This window comes from Strongylocentrotus purpuratus, unplaced genomic scaffold, assembly GCF_000002235.5.
Source record: "Strongylocentrotus purpuratus isolate Spur 01 unplaced genomic scaffold, Spur_5.0 spur5_scaffold_12, whole genome shotgun sequence".
NCBI lineage: Eukaryota > Metazoa > Echinodermata > Echinoidea > Camarodonta > Strongylocentrotidae > Strongylocentrotus > Strongylocentrotus purpuratus.
Genome location: NW_022145597.1, coordinates 308,756 through 325,567, shown reverse-complemented (window position 1 = coordinate 325,567; position 16,812 = coordinate 308,756).

Sequence of the window (16,812 nt, the reverse complement as noted above, 5' to 3'; positions counted from 1 at the left end):
TACTGGTGCACAGTTTGATGATAATTTGTAAATGTGAGGACCCCATGATTTATAAAGTGAGTCGCACATGTATTCTTCGACTCTTTTTACGGTATATAAAAGATATATTGACTGCTTTAATGAGTTCGAGGCATAGTTATTTGTGTAGGCTCAAGGGGATGTTTCATCCTGCTATGACCCCGAGGCGCGCTCTCTCATAGCAGTCAATATAGTATTGTTATTATTATTATTATTATTAGTATCATTGTTATTCTTTTTAATATTATTATTACTATTATCTTTATTAGTTTTATTACTATTATTATTATCATTCTTCTTCTTGTTGCTGTTATTATTATCATTGTATATAATCACATTCCCCTGGGCATACTTATATTTCCATTTACAATTTTCTTCTTTTACGAATCCTTCACTTTACAGTTGACTATAAACTATTTTCAGTTACATATTGATTCATGATAATATAAACATTTATACAACTTACAGAATTTCGAGTTCTGTCAGAGTCACGAAGTCCGCTCGAACAAGTTCCGTTAGTCCAGTATTGGAAATATTTCTGCAAGTCATGACAAGATAAGTATTTGAAATTCCTTATTAATATAAGATGTCAAATAAGTTTCTTGAACTTTAAAGTGTTTGTCCTAGTTATTTGCATTGTTTGTCCGAGTTAAACAGTTTTCAAAACCCTTCATTACTTTAAAACATGCATTAAATGCAGGAAAAGAACAATCAACATAAATGATGTGACTCCACATCCAAAAACCACCAAAGAATTCGCATAGTTTGGTTTTCAATTATAACTCAATAAAGGTGTATTCGGTCAGGATGGTAATAGTTAAGTTTGCCACCCTTTGCATGAAAGAGTATACTTGTTTTTGTTATGTAATTTCAACATTTGAAAGAACAAAATAATTTAAAAGTGGTATTTTGGCAGTATTTTGTAGAATTATGTTTTTTCTTCTTCTGGGTTTGTTGTAAATCTACTAATTTTGATTTATTTAGGAATGATCTTATTTTGACCTTCAGCAACTGTAAAACAGAATAAGCTATTACATTGAACCCTTGAGGAAATAAAGGACAGGATTATCTTAAAGGTAAAGACCAGTAATGGTCATGCGATTGCATTGTGAAAGAAACGTTGTGGAATCGATCAGAAAAGGTTGATCATCTAGCATCTAGCATCTGCAAGGTTCTGGAATCATCAAAATGATAAGAAATTTGGCCCATTCTTCGTAAAGTTACAAGCACTATACACAGAAAGATGTATATGGGACTACCCTATCTCTCTCACACGACCATGAGAGAAATAAATTTACCAAATATATGAATTAGTAGGCGGTTTCCCGGCAAATTTTTTATCATCATGTATTAGGTAAAACATATTCTTTCACATGATTGGTAATGAGAGCTTCCATTTCATTTTTTGAAATTGGGGCGTTACCAATACTGGTCTTTACCTTTAACTAGTGCGCCAAGTTTTAGGACAACATGACTGCCCCTTTCTAGATATTTCTAAAGAGTTTTATTCCTCCTTTCGTCGCCTTGCACCAGACCTTGGGAGTCAGAGTGCTCAAATAAACAACATACTCTTAACACCCCTTTCTCTTAATTAACATTCTCTGGAACCGGACATTCTTATTTTAAGGATATCAAATTGTAATGAGTAGTATAATACAATTTTGAAGCTGAGAATCTCCTCTTTCGGAATAAACCCTGAACCCCCAAAATGCTTCTCTAACGATTCTTCGTGGTTGTGTAGTGCCCGTCATATATTGTCATTGTCAAAGTATTGCTGATGTCATATCTGTTGTTCATGGATATTAAATCACCTTTTTTCTTCTTTTTTTTCTTTCTGAAAGATGATGTTCAAGAACACTTAATACGAACTAAAGGTCATACATGTATAAATGTCATTGGCTAAGCACTGATCGGTATTTTAGATGTGGCGTTGTCCATTTGATAAGTTTTCGGACTGTGAACCTCAAGGTACGGGGTTGAAATCCCTGTCCCAGTACCGATGTCCTTTGGCTATAATCTACATTGACCACACACCACCAGGAGAGGTAAATTGATACCTGGAAGGAATTAATTACCTAAATGCTAGAGCGCTATAATGGCAGCCGTACGTGGATTTTTGTATTATCGTTCTGTGTTTTGAGGTTACCAAAGTTCAATATATTGTCATTGTTATTCATGAACATATAGCACTGACGTGTTCAGGATAAGCTGCTAATTAAAAAAATATATACAAAAAGATATTTTACTTGGTCTGGCTTCTGTCTTTTGGGGGGCTAGTTAAGAATAAGTAGTGTACACCATTTGCTATGATTACATATATGAATATACTTTTATATATATATACTAAAAATACTGAAATTCTATAATGGATATTTTACTCAGTGCTAGCTTTGTGTTCCTTACAATAGTTTTAAAAGCGGATATGTTGTCAGTTTGAATGGCATCGATAATGGCATCTTCCTTCCGTTGATCGATTCCCCAAAGAAAGATCTGCAAGGGAGAAGATGAAGAAGAAGAAAGAGAAGAAGAAGAAAGAAGGTGGCTTAAGACATATAAAGCTGTCACTTGTGCCTTTGGATTTAACGAAAAAGATGATCAAATAGCCCAAACCATCATGTTTCTTTAAATACTGTCCAACATCATTGTATGTAAACTTCTTCAAAATGATGTTTCAAATCAGCAGTCTAAATAACCAACCTGTCTGGACACACGACGTGTGGTTATTGCTAGTTGTCTTCTCATATTGCTTGAGAATTAAAAATTTAGGATAGCGAAAATTCTAAAATGTATTTTCCCCTCCAACTTACAGATTTCGTGTTGATTTTCTAATGTTGGTATCATCAACAATGGCAGGACCTTCACAAGATACATTGTAAGCAGCACATCGGCAAGACGGCACACAATCTAGCGGATCTTTAAAAAGAGAAACAATTATGTGATTAGCGTGAAAATGTCATTGATAATAAAATACACATATAGATAAAGAGAGAGAGAGGGGAGAGGGAGAGAGAGAGAAAGGAGGGGAGGGGAGGAAGAGAGGGAGAGAGAGAATGGGGAGGGGGAGAGGGTGAGGGAGGAGGGTAGGGAGGATGAGAGGTAGAAAGAAGAGAGGGGTAATAAGGGAGGGAGAGAGACAGAGATATATACAGTGTGAGTCAAAAAAAAGTTTACACCTAGAAAATTGCTAATTATTTTTAAAATCATCCATGAACAGTAAATTATTATATATCTTATGAAAGAGTGTTTTATCCCAAATCATTTGGTACCTTTTTTGTGTGGTATGTGTTCACGCTTGGATGAACAGGAGGCATTGTTTGCGAGAGTGCAAAAATCGACTTGCGCCAAAGTTGCTTACATCCCTAACAAAATTAATCATGCCACACATATCAAATATCGAATATCAAATATCAACGAACATTTGTGAGGGTGTGTGTATGTGCGTGTGACTTTGCCCTTTGCAAAATGCATATGCAATGCATTTCATTTGATACATTCATTTCACTCTATCACTTCGCTAATCCCAACATAATACATACTGCATAGGCATCACTTTGGCGCAAGTCGATTTTTGCACTCTCGCAAACAATGCCTCCTGTTCATTCAAGCTTGAACACATACCACACAAAAATGGTACCAAGTGATTTGGGATAAAACACTCTTTCATAAGATGTATAATAATTTACCGTTCATAGATTATTTTAAAAATAATTAGCAATTTTCTAGGTGTAAACTTTTTTTTGACTCACACGTATATCTATATACAGTGCATCCAAGAAAAAACGAAACCAAGAATTATCGATGTTCTATCATAACTTAATCACATTTATAATTGATAAATTACACATATTGGGAAAGCTTCGATCCTCTTCTTTCATTTGATGCAACTCATATTATACATATTTCACGCATGAGTGATTACATTGAATTTGAAGAGAGGAAACCAAAAAGTCATTTGGCGGACGGTATCTGAATTTCAAGGAGAAAATCACATTTCTAGAAAGTTGAGTTTCTGCCCTTTCATATGACACCTCAATCAGGAAAAATGAGCAAGGAATGACAAAGTTCTGTTTGTTTAAAGTAGTGCTTGCATTTCCATAATTTCATCAAACGAACTCGTTTTTACTGGGTGCCTGCCGTAGCAACAAACAGAGTTGACGAAAGACTTAACTCCATTTCGTTGACAATCAGCCGTAGACGAAAGACTTCATGCATGGCTGATAGTCAACGAATTTTGTCAATTCTGCATGTTGTTATGGCAGGCACCCAGTGAAGACGAATTCGTTTGATAAAATTATGGAAATGCAAGCACTACTTTAAACAAACAGAACTTTGTCATTCCTTACTCATTTTTCCTAATCGAGGTGTCGTATGAAAGGGCAGAACCCCAATTTTCTAGAAATGTGATTTTCTCTTTGAAATTCAGATACCGTCCGCCAAATGACTTTTTGGTTTCCTCTCTTCAAATTCATTTCAATTACTCATGCGTGAAATATGCATCATATCAGTTGCATTAAATGAAAGAGGAGGCCAAATATGTGTCATTTAGTAATTATAAATTTGACTAGGTTATGAAGAAACATCGATAATTCTCGGTTTTGTTTTTTTCTGGGACGCACTGTATATACATAGAGAAAGATAGATAAACAAAGTGAGAAATAGGGAGAGAGACGCACGCACACTCATCCCCTCTCTCGCTCTCTCTCTCTCTCTCTCTCTCACACACACACACATACACACACACACACACACACATATATATATATATATATAGAGAGAGAGAGAGAGAGAGAGAGGCAGTGAGATGGATAGATAGATATAAAGAGAGATGGACAGAAACAGGGAAAGAGATGAGTTGGTAGAAATATGATATGATTTGATTATGCAAGAGAGAATATGGAAAGTTCACGAAGTACATAGTATGCTAGGAAATCATGGTAATTATGAAACAGAATGGTAAAAGATGGAAAGGGGTCGCAGCTATTATATTTCAGTTTGCCTCTTGAGGCAATAGCATAGATAAGCACACAGATTATATCTTTTAGATCTTATAAACTGATAAATGATAGTATTTCTCTAACTGTGTTGTTACGTATCGTGAGTCACGAGGCCCACACGTTTCATTTCCATTATGTTTTCATTAGTTTGTCGCATCGGTTTGTTCCTAGTTGTTACCTATCTTATATGAACAAGGTGAGGTGTACTCCCTAATCCAGAGTCCTCATGCATTATGATCGAATACCTTACGTCATAATTCATGATAACGCAGCAAAATATTTGTTTTATATGTCTTAATGATAGCTGTACATTGATTATTGAACACAAACATGTTACGTCACTGTACCGACTAATCAACAACAAAAAGTAAACCTGTGAGACTTTCGCCTACTCGTTGCTGCAGGCATCATCCAGACTGACGTTTTATCGCGGCTGGATGGGGGTAGTACGACAGTCCGAGAGAATGGGAATGTAAAGTGATGAAAGGTTAAACTGGCTTATGTCGCGGTTCATGACATGGTAGAATTCTCTCTTGATATGCACCGCCTCCTTGATCCGTCTGCTGAATTTGTCATCTTTGGTTATGATTATTGCTCCTTTTCCAGTTTATGGTGTGGTTGTACTGTGCTACGTGGTCGCTAGTGGCTGACTTGTTGAAGGTTGTGCCGGACGGACAATTTCTTCTTGGCTCTTGTGAAGCGTGCCCTTGCTATGGACTCTGCTTCTTGCTGGTGTTCGGTCTTCCTTCCTCCAAACTTTCTGCCCTTCTCTTCTATGTAGACTTCGTTTTAGTCTTTACATGTGATGTTGTACAAAACCTCCTAGGAGTCTTCCATTGTACGCATATCTTTGAGATGCACTAATGAACCACGTAGATTTGAGAAGGGCCTCATCGTGGTGGTACTGTTGTATATCTTGGGCTCTGTCCATGAGTGTGCGGAATACCCCCGAGTTTCTGGTGTAGGGGATGGTGTGAGGTGAAGTGGAGGTATTGACCTGTATGGGTTTTCTTACGGTAGACTAAAAGCTCGACACTACCATCCGGTTTCTTTGTGACGCGTGTGTCCAGAAATGGGATGGAATTGTCTTCTTCCAATTCTTGTGTGAACTTGATGCTCCCAGTGATGTCTACTTGGTTGAGATGGTCCTTGGGTTAGCTACAGTTGTTGCCTTGACGATAGCAAGTACGTCATCCACATACCGCTTTCATTATCTTGGCTTGATGTTGAGGGTGGCGGTAGAAGAGATTGTCTCGTTAAGTTGCTCCATAAATAGGTTGGCTATAGTGGGGGACACTGGGCTGCCCATGGCTGTTCCGAACTTCTGGCGGTAGATCTGACCATCGAATTGGAAATAAGTGGTTGTGAGTATGAAGTTCAATAGTTCCACGATGTTGTCTACCGAGAGATTGGTCCTGTCCTTCACTCCACCATCCCTGGTAAGACGTTCTCGTACTTTGTTGAGAGATTGGTCGATGGGAGTGTTGGTGAAGAGACTGAAGACGTCGAAAGACACCATTACTTCACTATTGTCCAGAGTAATAGTCGTTATTTCTTCAGCGAATTCCTTCAAGTTGTTGATGTGGTGGTCCGAATTCCCCACTAATGGGGCAAGGATGTTTGCCAAAGCTCTTGATGTCTCGTAGCCTTATGAGCCAATGTAGTCCACAATGAAACGTAATGGTAGCCTTGTTTGTGGGTTAAGGGAGTTCAGTATAACCGAGGGAATGTTTTCTGCAGTGGGACAGAGAAAGTCATACTGCTTCACTGAAATTGTCCATGTTCCTTTAGTGACTTGATGACTGATACCAGTTTCCTTTTGTATCTAGCTGTGGGATCAGGTTTTAATAGTTATTCATATGTTTTTGTGTCATTAAGCATATCACCAACCTTGTTTTTGTAATTTTCTGTGTACAACAGAACAGTAGCCCTTCCTATTTCCGCGGGAAGTATGGTGATATCTTTGTCGTTGAACATATCTTTGAGAGGCTTCCTTTCCTGGCTGGTGATATTGGACTTGGAAGGGTTGGCGTCTTGAGAATACCAACAATGTCATTGCGAAGTTGGTTTGCAACTGATGCAACCACGAAATCCTCGTAAGGAAGTTTCGTGGTAATAATAATAATATTGGATTCTTATATAGCGCACGTATCGACCTTGCAATGTCCTCAAGGCGCTCCAACATTACCCGGCTATGCTAGGCTGCCGATTTCGACGCTCACAGCATTTAAAGGAATTCCTTCCTACCGGTACCCATTTAACACCTGGGTGGAGAGTGGCAAATGTAGATCAATGTCTTGCCAAAGGACATTAGTGCCGCGGCGGGACTCGAACCGCGGACCTTGTGATATACAGGCCGGCGACGTATCCACTCATCCACGAAGTTTAAACGTTTTACGATTAATGGTGTTTCGTTGGCTTGTGTTTGAAAACATTGACAACCGACTTTTTCAGTTTGTTTAAAGATAAACTTTAGTACTGGTAATGCGATTGTATTGTGAAAGAAAAGGTGTGGAAAGGATCAGAAACAGTTGATTATGTAGCATGTAAGTATTGGTGTGCACTGCAAGGTTCTGGAGTCATCAAAATCATAATAAATTGACCGAGTCTTGGTAAAGTAACAAGCACTCACATAGAAAGCTATATATGGGACAACACACATGGTGTCGGGGCTAGTACTACCTTGATTTCCTTGTCTTTCTATGCTCATTACTCAGCCAGTATACGTTTTCTTCCAAAATTGTTTGGCACATGTCATTTATTTGTAATCTTGAACATTCAGTGTAAGTTTCGTTTGATTCTGTGAGAATTTTTTTTTTTTTTACCAGTACTGGAGTTTATCTTTAAGTTTTTTTAAAGCTTATTCAGATGTTCATAATTATACAAAATGATAAATAGGAACATACTTTTTCTTACAGTATAAACATAGTACATTGTCTCATACATTATAAACGCAGACAAATTTAAAAAATAGTTTCCATGAGTATCCAAACTAATATAGTACATATTCAATCAAGTGTACAAATAGTGATGCAATTCGGCAATTCTGGAGAAAAAAATAGATTTTTCAATGTAAAAAAGGAAAAGGTGACGGTAATACTTCATATTAAAATTTTCGAATACAACATTAAAAAAAAACGAACAAATTTTAGGGCATAAACATATCTTCTATGTAAATTAATTAGTTCAATATAAATTAAGCAATCTGAATAAAGATTTTTTTATATAAACAAGAAGTATAAGGTAAAGGTGCTGCTTCATAACCCATAATAATCCAATTTGTTATATTTATATAGAATGACATGGTGCTTTTTTAACTCCTAGATTTCATTATAATTATACAAAGGGCCTTATATCAGTGGAGGTCTGTAACTATACCGTTATTAAAAAAATAAATAAAAAAAAAACGATAATAGATAAGTGTCAGGATCGATGAGTAAGTGAGGAAGTGCAGGAATTAAACAATAATGAAAAAAGATGCAAAAAAATATATAGATACAATCAGCTCCCCTGCATTAAGGGGTAACATGTTTTCATTTTTTATAATGTATTGGCAATTTGTCCTTTATTTTTGCTTTTCATGTTCAACTTTTTTTAAATTTTATCTACAGCTTTTCATATTTCTTTATTAGTTGGAAACTTTCCATTTCTACGATCACTGAAAATCATATAGTTGACTAAAATCAATACATGATTTAACAATATATTTGTGATCCTCGGACCACAGCCATCTAAACACAGAGTTTGGCCAACCCGGTTCGAGTTTGACACAACATGGCGACTACTGCTTTGTCGGGCAGCGTTATTTTTTTATGCGGCACAGATTGGGGCATGGCGCGTGTTAAACCTATGGGAAGTACGTTCTTTCCCTTCTGAATAGTGTCTGCACGTACGTGAGACTAGTCATGTTCGCTAGCGCATTAGCGCTGCGAAGAAGTTTGTTTATCCATCGCGAACTATGTGCTTAGATAACATTTCTCTTCGTTTAAGTTAGTTATGTTTTATTGACTAATTATTGTGATGTTCTCCTTATTGACGTACTGCCTCCTCTTCAGATTTACAATTTCATTTTAATTGTTGATGTAATGATTTTCCATACGGTAGTGGATTACATGTCACACTATTAAAACAGACCTCTACTACTAGTACGCACACGGTACGCACACGAACACTATTAGTCTGTAAATAAAGACCCCTTTAAAAAAAAAGCCCCAATCTGTGCCGCATAAAACGGGCAAGTAAAAAACAAAAGAATATACGCCATGTTGTGACCAAGTGAAACCAATTTGGCCAAACTCTGTGTATAGATGGCTCTGCCTCGGACTGTCGTGCTACCCCATCTAGCGGCAATAAAACGTCAGTCTGACGATGTCTGCAGCAGCGTGTAGGCATAGTCTTACAGGTAAAAGAAATACCGTTTTGATTGTGAAACTATGACTATTCAATCTATGGAATTACTACCAATCAGATGAACCTATTCAAGGATGTACCGACTGATATCTATAGTCACATTACTTAGTATATTATAACGAACTACATGTACCCTTTTCAACATAACCCTTCTTTAGAGCGAGTTCTATTCCAATAATAATATACGTAATTGTACATGACTGAAGAAAAAAGCTTTGCACATAATTTCCTTGCCTCTTTCGACTTATGATTGTTGGGGATACACAGAAGGCTACGTATGAGACAGCTTTACAAAGCTTGTCACATTCACCAGAGAGGTGTTTTTAAACTTTGATTTTAGCATTCAAAATTCGTCCCTATTTTCACGAAAATCGCATACAATTTGCGTGCGGATTTTCCTCACTACCGTCACTTCGTGAAAATAGGTACGAATTCCTCCTAGGGAACTGGAATCGAGAAACGATGTAGTTTATACCTACTTCGTTATAATGACATATTAATAAAACAAGCGGTTTTGATATTGATCACTACATTATTCAAGCAAGACAATGGGCCCTTCGATAGTCCTGTATTTACGATTTAATCAAGAAAACGGACCATAGTCTTTTTTTTTTTTTTTTTTTTTTTAAATCGTATGGATGACCTAAAAAAGATGACCTTACCCCCCCCCCCCCCCCTCCCCCAAACGGAACGCAAGGTCGATCGGTCAAATTTTCAAATTTCGGTACCATCAAAAAAAAATATATGTCCTGTTACCCACCCCCCCCCCCCCCAGTTTTTAATTGAATACGTACATGTAATGTACGTAAAATCAATATATACGAATACCCATGCACTCTAGTGCAAGTAAAAGGTTTGCAGATGCGAATATATCTGCATGTCAAGTGGTTGTAAGAAATTTAATTTTCAAGTTTATTCAGAGAATTGAAACTTATAAAACTCTTGAATTAAATACGTAATGAACGTAAAACCAATATATACGGATTATTTTGGCACTTAATGGCAAGTAAAATGTTTGCAAATGTGAATATACCTGCATGTCAAGATGTTGTAAGAAATCTAATTTTCAAGTTTATTCAGAGAATTGAAACTTATAAAAGTCTTGAAGTGAATGCGTAATGTACATAAAACAATATATACGAATACCTAGGCACTTTAGTGCAAGTAAAACGTTTGCAGACGTGAACATACCTGCATGTCAAGCTGTTGGAAGAAATTTAATGTTGAGGTTTATTCAGAGAATTGACGCCGATAAAAGTCTTGAATTGACTACATAATGTACGTAAATACAATTTATAAGCTCAGTGGCGGCTGGCGGCGGCCGCGTGGCGGAAATTGTAATTTTTGCATATATATATGTGTATGTGTATATATGTTAATATATATACATATAAAGGGTATAATATGTATTCCACACTGCTGCAAAATACCTCATAGGAAGGTTGTGTTTTTGGAAATATGAATTGCATTATTTTAATTGGCCATCTTGCAGAGCTCAATTGGTTTCCGGTGAGACCCCGATGATAACAGGCATTCCGTCCTGTCGTTTGTTCATAACCTGTACCTGCCTGTAAATTAGGCATCTGTTCGCCTGTCAAATGCAGGAACCTGTTTGCCTTCTTTGTATGCAGAGGGATGTTATACGTATATCCTGTACTCACAGTTCCAAGTGAGAAGGTAAACTCTGTTCGCCTGTTTAATGCAGGGAACAGTGTCGCCTTTTTACGGGCTGTGGGGGTTGTACACAAGTCTCGTCTGTTGGTGGCCTCGAGGCAGAGAGTACTTTGCATTGGACATGGTAGTTCCATGCTCCAGTGTTTTCAGGTGCAGATACTTGTATAAATTCATCTAAAGATTCAAAAGTAATACCCGGGTCCTTCCCTGTGGCGGATTGGAGCAGTGTAACATTTAAAGTAAACGTATTCTATATTCAGTTGGGAAAGTTTGTGTCGTAGTTGTTGCTATTGTCATGATGTTGATATTCAGGATAACAAGATTACATCCTCTATTAAATCTCAAGTACCCGCAAAACGCATCCCGTTTCATTATGTTACTGTGAATGTAAGCTGATAATCGCGTTTATGGTTTCAGAGTAATACATTACATCTCAATCAAGAGAAAACAAAGTACATCATATTTCGTTCAAAGAACAGAAGAGTTCCCAGAGACATGAATGACATTTCTGTTAACAGCATAGTCCTTCAACGTGTACTTTCATTATCATTTCTTGATGTCACTGTAGACGAATTCCTGGACTGGAAGACCCACATTAAAAATATAGCATTGAAATTATCAAGAAGCTTTGGGGTATTACCAAAATTTAAATTTACCGTTTCCCAAAATGTGATAATGTTTTTATATAATTCAATAGCATTACCCCATTCGTCTTATACTGCTCTATAGTGTGGGAAGATTCAAATTGAAAATTCTTCAAAAGAGGGCAATTCGAATTTTAACACATTCAACGTATAATTCTCAAACGAAACTGTAACTTAGCAGAATGAAGTTACTTCCAATCCAGGAACTGATTTCACTTAATACTTGTAAACAGTCCTTTTCAGGACTACACACCCCCAAGAAAGATTACCGAGTCAAAGTCCTTTTCAGGACTCCTCAATCCTCTCTCTCTCACATGGTGCACCCGCAAGCCTACTCTATAATACTTGTATTGTTTTGTATAATTCTCATACTGGTAATCTTCCGCACATTTCTTAAAATGTGTTATTTTTAGTAATCAATCTGTTCATTCCCATAACACAAGGCCAAAAAGTTATTACACAAACCCCTTGTACGTACAACCCATGCATTGAAATCATTTCGAAATGTGGGAATAAGCAAATGGAATGATTTTAAATATGGACATAAGATCAAGTTCAAATTTGTCAAGATTAAAGTTATGTGCAAAAGAGAACTATTTATTAATTTGTAAAACTGGGTAGAACTATAAGTTTTCATCTAATGTTTCGCATTCTTCATGTGCTTCCTCTTCTTCTTCTTTTGCTTTCCCTTTTTCTTGTTAATATTCTTCTCCTCCTCCTCCTCCTTTCTCTCTATCTTTCTCTCTCTCTCTTTCTCTCTTTATAATATGGTTTAAAGTGCATTCTGTGTGAGTAGGTGAGTATGGCTGAGTGTGTTTGCAAGATATTTGAAACTGTTTTGTAATAGCATAAATATAAATATGTGTTTTGTTAGTATATGTTTTGATTTTATTCAATTGTATGTTAATGGGCAAAATGTATAAGCTTTGCTTCTGAGGGGTCAATAACCTTTCATTATATTGTAATTGTACCAGTACCAGTGTCATTGTAAATTGTTTTTAATGATTGGTTGAATAAAATTGAGATGTTACCTTCACTTTTCATCATTAATTTAAGACTTTGAATAAATGGAAACCCAAAGCTGTACAAGAGGAACCAAAATATAAAAGGCCGTAGTAAAAATTTACAATGTAATGATAAATGCAATCATGTTAATGGAACCATAGATCCTAATGGTACTACACCGTATTACATGTCGTGTATTGATTACGTGCTAAGTGCCACGTTTCCTAGATTATTCCTCGATCAAGGCTTCTATATAATTTGAACACTGATGACTTATAATTGTGCTGGAACTACTTAAAGAGCAGGTTTGATTATTGCAAATTAACAGAAAATGTAATTTTTCTCATTCTTTGTGTACTAGTTGGGAAGAATATCACAGGGGAAACGTTCACTCCTTGTAAAGGATTGCTCTACGAATCCACTCACATTCGAGGTAATACAAGAAATAGCTGAAAAATTTGGAGTGTTATGCCACATGTGTTAGCATAACATACTCGTCTCTGTAAGTAGCACATGTGTTTTTCAGTATTAAAAATTGAGTAGTTGTTTTGTCATTTTCATTACCCCCTAACCTCACAGTATTCACTACTTCCTCTGTACTACATACTCAACCTTTCTAAAATAATTACATTTCACCCTTTTGCCAAGATTCGGTTGGTATGGAATGGGTTTGGCGAATTAACCGGACAATCCTAACTTAGAAGAGTTGCTTTATTTAGCTAAGGAACGAATCTATGTTTTTAACACTGTGTTTTGTACTTCGCATGGTTCCCCCTCAATTTCTTCCATTTGATATCAGATATTCTTAACGTTTTATTTGCATTACATGACCCAGAATTCAGTATAATTATACATTATATTGTTATATCTTCTTATCCGCTGAACATCTTAGACGATTTCCCTCAAATGTACATATACACACACCAACATACACACATACACACACACACACACACACACACACACACACAATTCCTCCACAATGTGCGACATCACCATTAAAAATAATTAAAGCAAACGGACACAACATTGAAAAGTGGCGGGTCATATATTTTGAGGTATATCGACAAGGTTGATAATTACAAATTTACCGACAACCCTTTGAATTGGAATTTATCACCCACCCCCCCCCCCCACCCACACACCCACATGCGGCGCTCCTGTTTCTTAAAGCATGCATTAACAATCATTTGAAAATAAAATTATAGTTATTCAATCCTGATAGCTGATCAAAAAACAACAACTAAAGCGTCGTTCAGTGATAATTCAGTTTTTAAATACATATGCTTTTAATAAAGCCTGTACGTGTGACATGAAATCCAAAAGAATGTTCTTGTAAGCGAAGCTTATCAACATTCATAAGAGCTTTACATTCACTTAGAAAGTTACAGGACAACTCACAAACCAAGCACCTCTTTAGCTCCAGAACCATGTAACTTGTTAAAACTTTAAAGATATATATTAAAGATAAACTTTAGTACTGGTAATGCGATTGCATTGTGAAAGAAAAGGTGTGAAAAGGATCAGAAACAGTTGATCATGTAGCATGTAAGTATTAGGGTGCACTGCAAGGTTCTGGAGTCATCAAAATCATAATAAATTTGACCGAGTCTTGGTAAAGTAACAAACACATACACAGAAAGCTATGTATGGGACAACACGCATGGTGTCGGGGCTGGTACTACCTTGATTCCTTGTCTTTCTATGCTCATTACTCAGCCAGTATACGTTTTCTTCCAAAATTGTTTGGCACATGTCATTTATTTGTAATCTTGAATATTCAGTGTAAGTTTCGTTTGATTCTGTGAGAAATAATTTCCTTTTTTTTACCAGAACTCAAGTTTATCTTTAAGCCCTTCCATATACGTGTACGTTTATTAAGGTGCTCCATTCGCAGGTCAAAAAAGATCATCGGTTAATATGCAAATAACATTTCTACATCGTCCTCCTGATGCAAAAATAGACCCCATTCTCACTCACTTTGCTGAATCAAAATGTATGTCATGGTACCTTCTCTGTCTATCTTTCCTTATCTTATTCTTTGTTTTTCCTTCTTTCATCTCTTATTGTATTCTTTATTTCGTATCATGCTATCATATTTTCTTTCTGTCTTTCTCACGTTATTTTTTTTTCCTTCCAACGTTTTCTTTTTCTGTTTATCTTACGTTAATCGTTGTTTTTCAATTTTTCATTTTCTGTTCTATCTTATAATTTTCAATTGTTCATCATTTTCTTTTTCTTTCTCTCCTTTTGTTAGTCTTTCTTTTTCCTTCTTTCACTATTTATGTTATTCTTTGTTTCATTATTCTATCACTTTTTTCTTTTCTATCCTTCCTCATGTTATTCTTTGTCTTCCTTCTATTATTTTCTCTTTCTGTTCAATTGTCTGATGTTCTTCTTTGTTTTTCTATCTTTCATTTGCTCTTCTATCTTTCCCTTATCTATTTTCTATAATTTTCTCTTTCTGTCTTTCCTTATTTTATTTTTTGTTTGTTCTTGTGTCATTTCTTATGCTATAGTTCGATGTTACCATTCTATCATTTTTATCCTACCATTTCTTATGTTATTATTCTTTGTTCACCCTTCTATCACCTTTCCTTATGTTATTCTTTGTTTTTATCATATTATTTTTCTCTTCCAATCTTTCCTTACGCTATCCTTTGTTTCTTTCTTCTATAACCTTCTCTCATGTTATCCTTTGTTTCTACCTTTTACAGTATAACCTTTTCTAATTTTATCCTATGTTTTTTCCTTCTATAACCTTTTCTTATGTTTTCCTATGTTTCATCCTTCTACCATCTTCTCTTATGCGGTTCTTTGTTTCTTCTTTCCATAACCTTTTCTCATGTTATCCTTTGTTTCTTCCTTCTACACGTATAACCCTTTCTTTCGTTATCCTTTGTTCTTCCTTCCATAACCTTTTCTCATGTTATCCGTTGTTTATTCCTTCTACATGTATAACCCTTTCTTTCGTTATCCTTTGTTTCTTCCTTCTATAACCTTTTCTTATGTTATCCTTTTTTGTTCCTTCTACAGTATAACCTATTCTTATATTTCCTTTTGTACTTCCTTCTATAACCTTTTCTTGTTTTTCTTCTTTACTCCCTTCTATAACCTTTCCTTAAGTTATCCTTTGTGTCTTCTTTCTATAGCCTTTTCTTATGCTATCCTTTGTTTCTTCCTTGTAAAACCTTTCCTTATGTTATCCTTTGTTTCTTCCTTCTGTAACATTTTCTAATGTTATCTTCTTTAGTTCCTTCCATAACCTATCCTTATGTTATCCTTTGTTTCTTCCTTCCATAACCTTTTCTTGTGTGATCCTTTGTTTCTTCCTTCTTTAACTTTTCTTATGTTATCTTATTTTACTTTCTTCTATAACATTTATTTTTGTTATCCATCGTTTCTTCATTCTTTAACCTTTCTTATGTTATCTTTTTAAAGTCCTTCTATACATTACGTCTGACCCTCGTAGCTCGCAAACCCGAGTAAACGGCCATACAGTCGGGTATTGAAATACCCCCTTCTTTGCTTGCTGCAGAGGAGGCCTAACCCATCAACTTGTTTTCCAAACATAGCGTTCGCGCTACTTTCGATCTCTCTCTCTCTCTCTCTCTCTCTCTTTCTCTCTGTCTCTCTTCGACACTGTTTCTTTCAGATTGCCTCCTTCAGTCTCTCTCCTCTCCTTTCTATCTATCTCTCCCTTCCCTAGTTCTCTCTCTCTCTCTCTCTCTCTCTCTCTCTCAATCCCTCTCTCCTCATGTTTGTTCATGTCTGTCTCTCCATTCCCCAGGTGTCCGTCTCTGTCTCTCTCTCTCTCTCTCTCTCCCCCTCTCTCAGAAATGTTAATTCTCTCCTCTCTCTCTCTCTCTCTCTCTCCATTCCCCAGGTGTCCGTCTCTGTCTCTGTCTCTCTCTCTCTCTCTCTCTCTCTCCCCCCCCCCCCCCCTCTCTCAAAAATGTTAATTCTCTCCTCTTTCTCTCTCTCTCTCTCTCTGTCTCTCCGGTTCGCGGCGTTTTTCTTATTCTTCTTCTTCTTCTTTTTCGCCTTCTAAGTCTATAGTGGCCCAG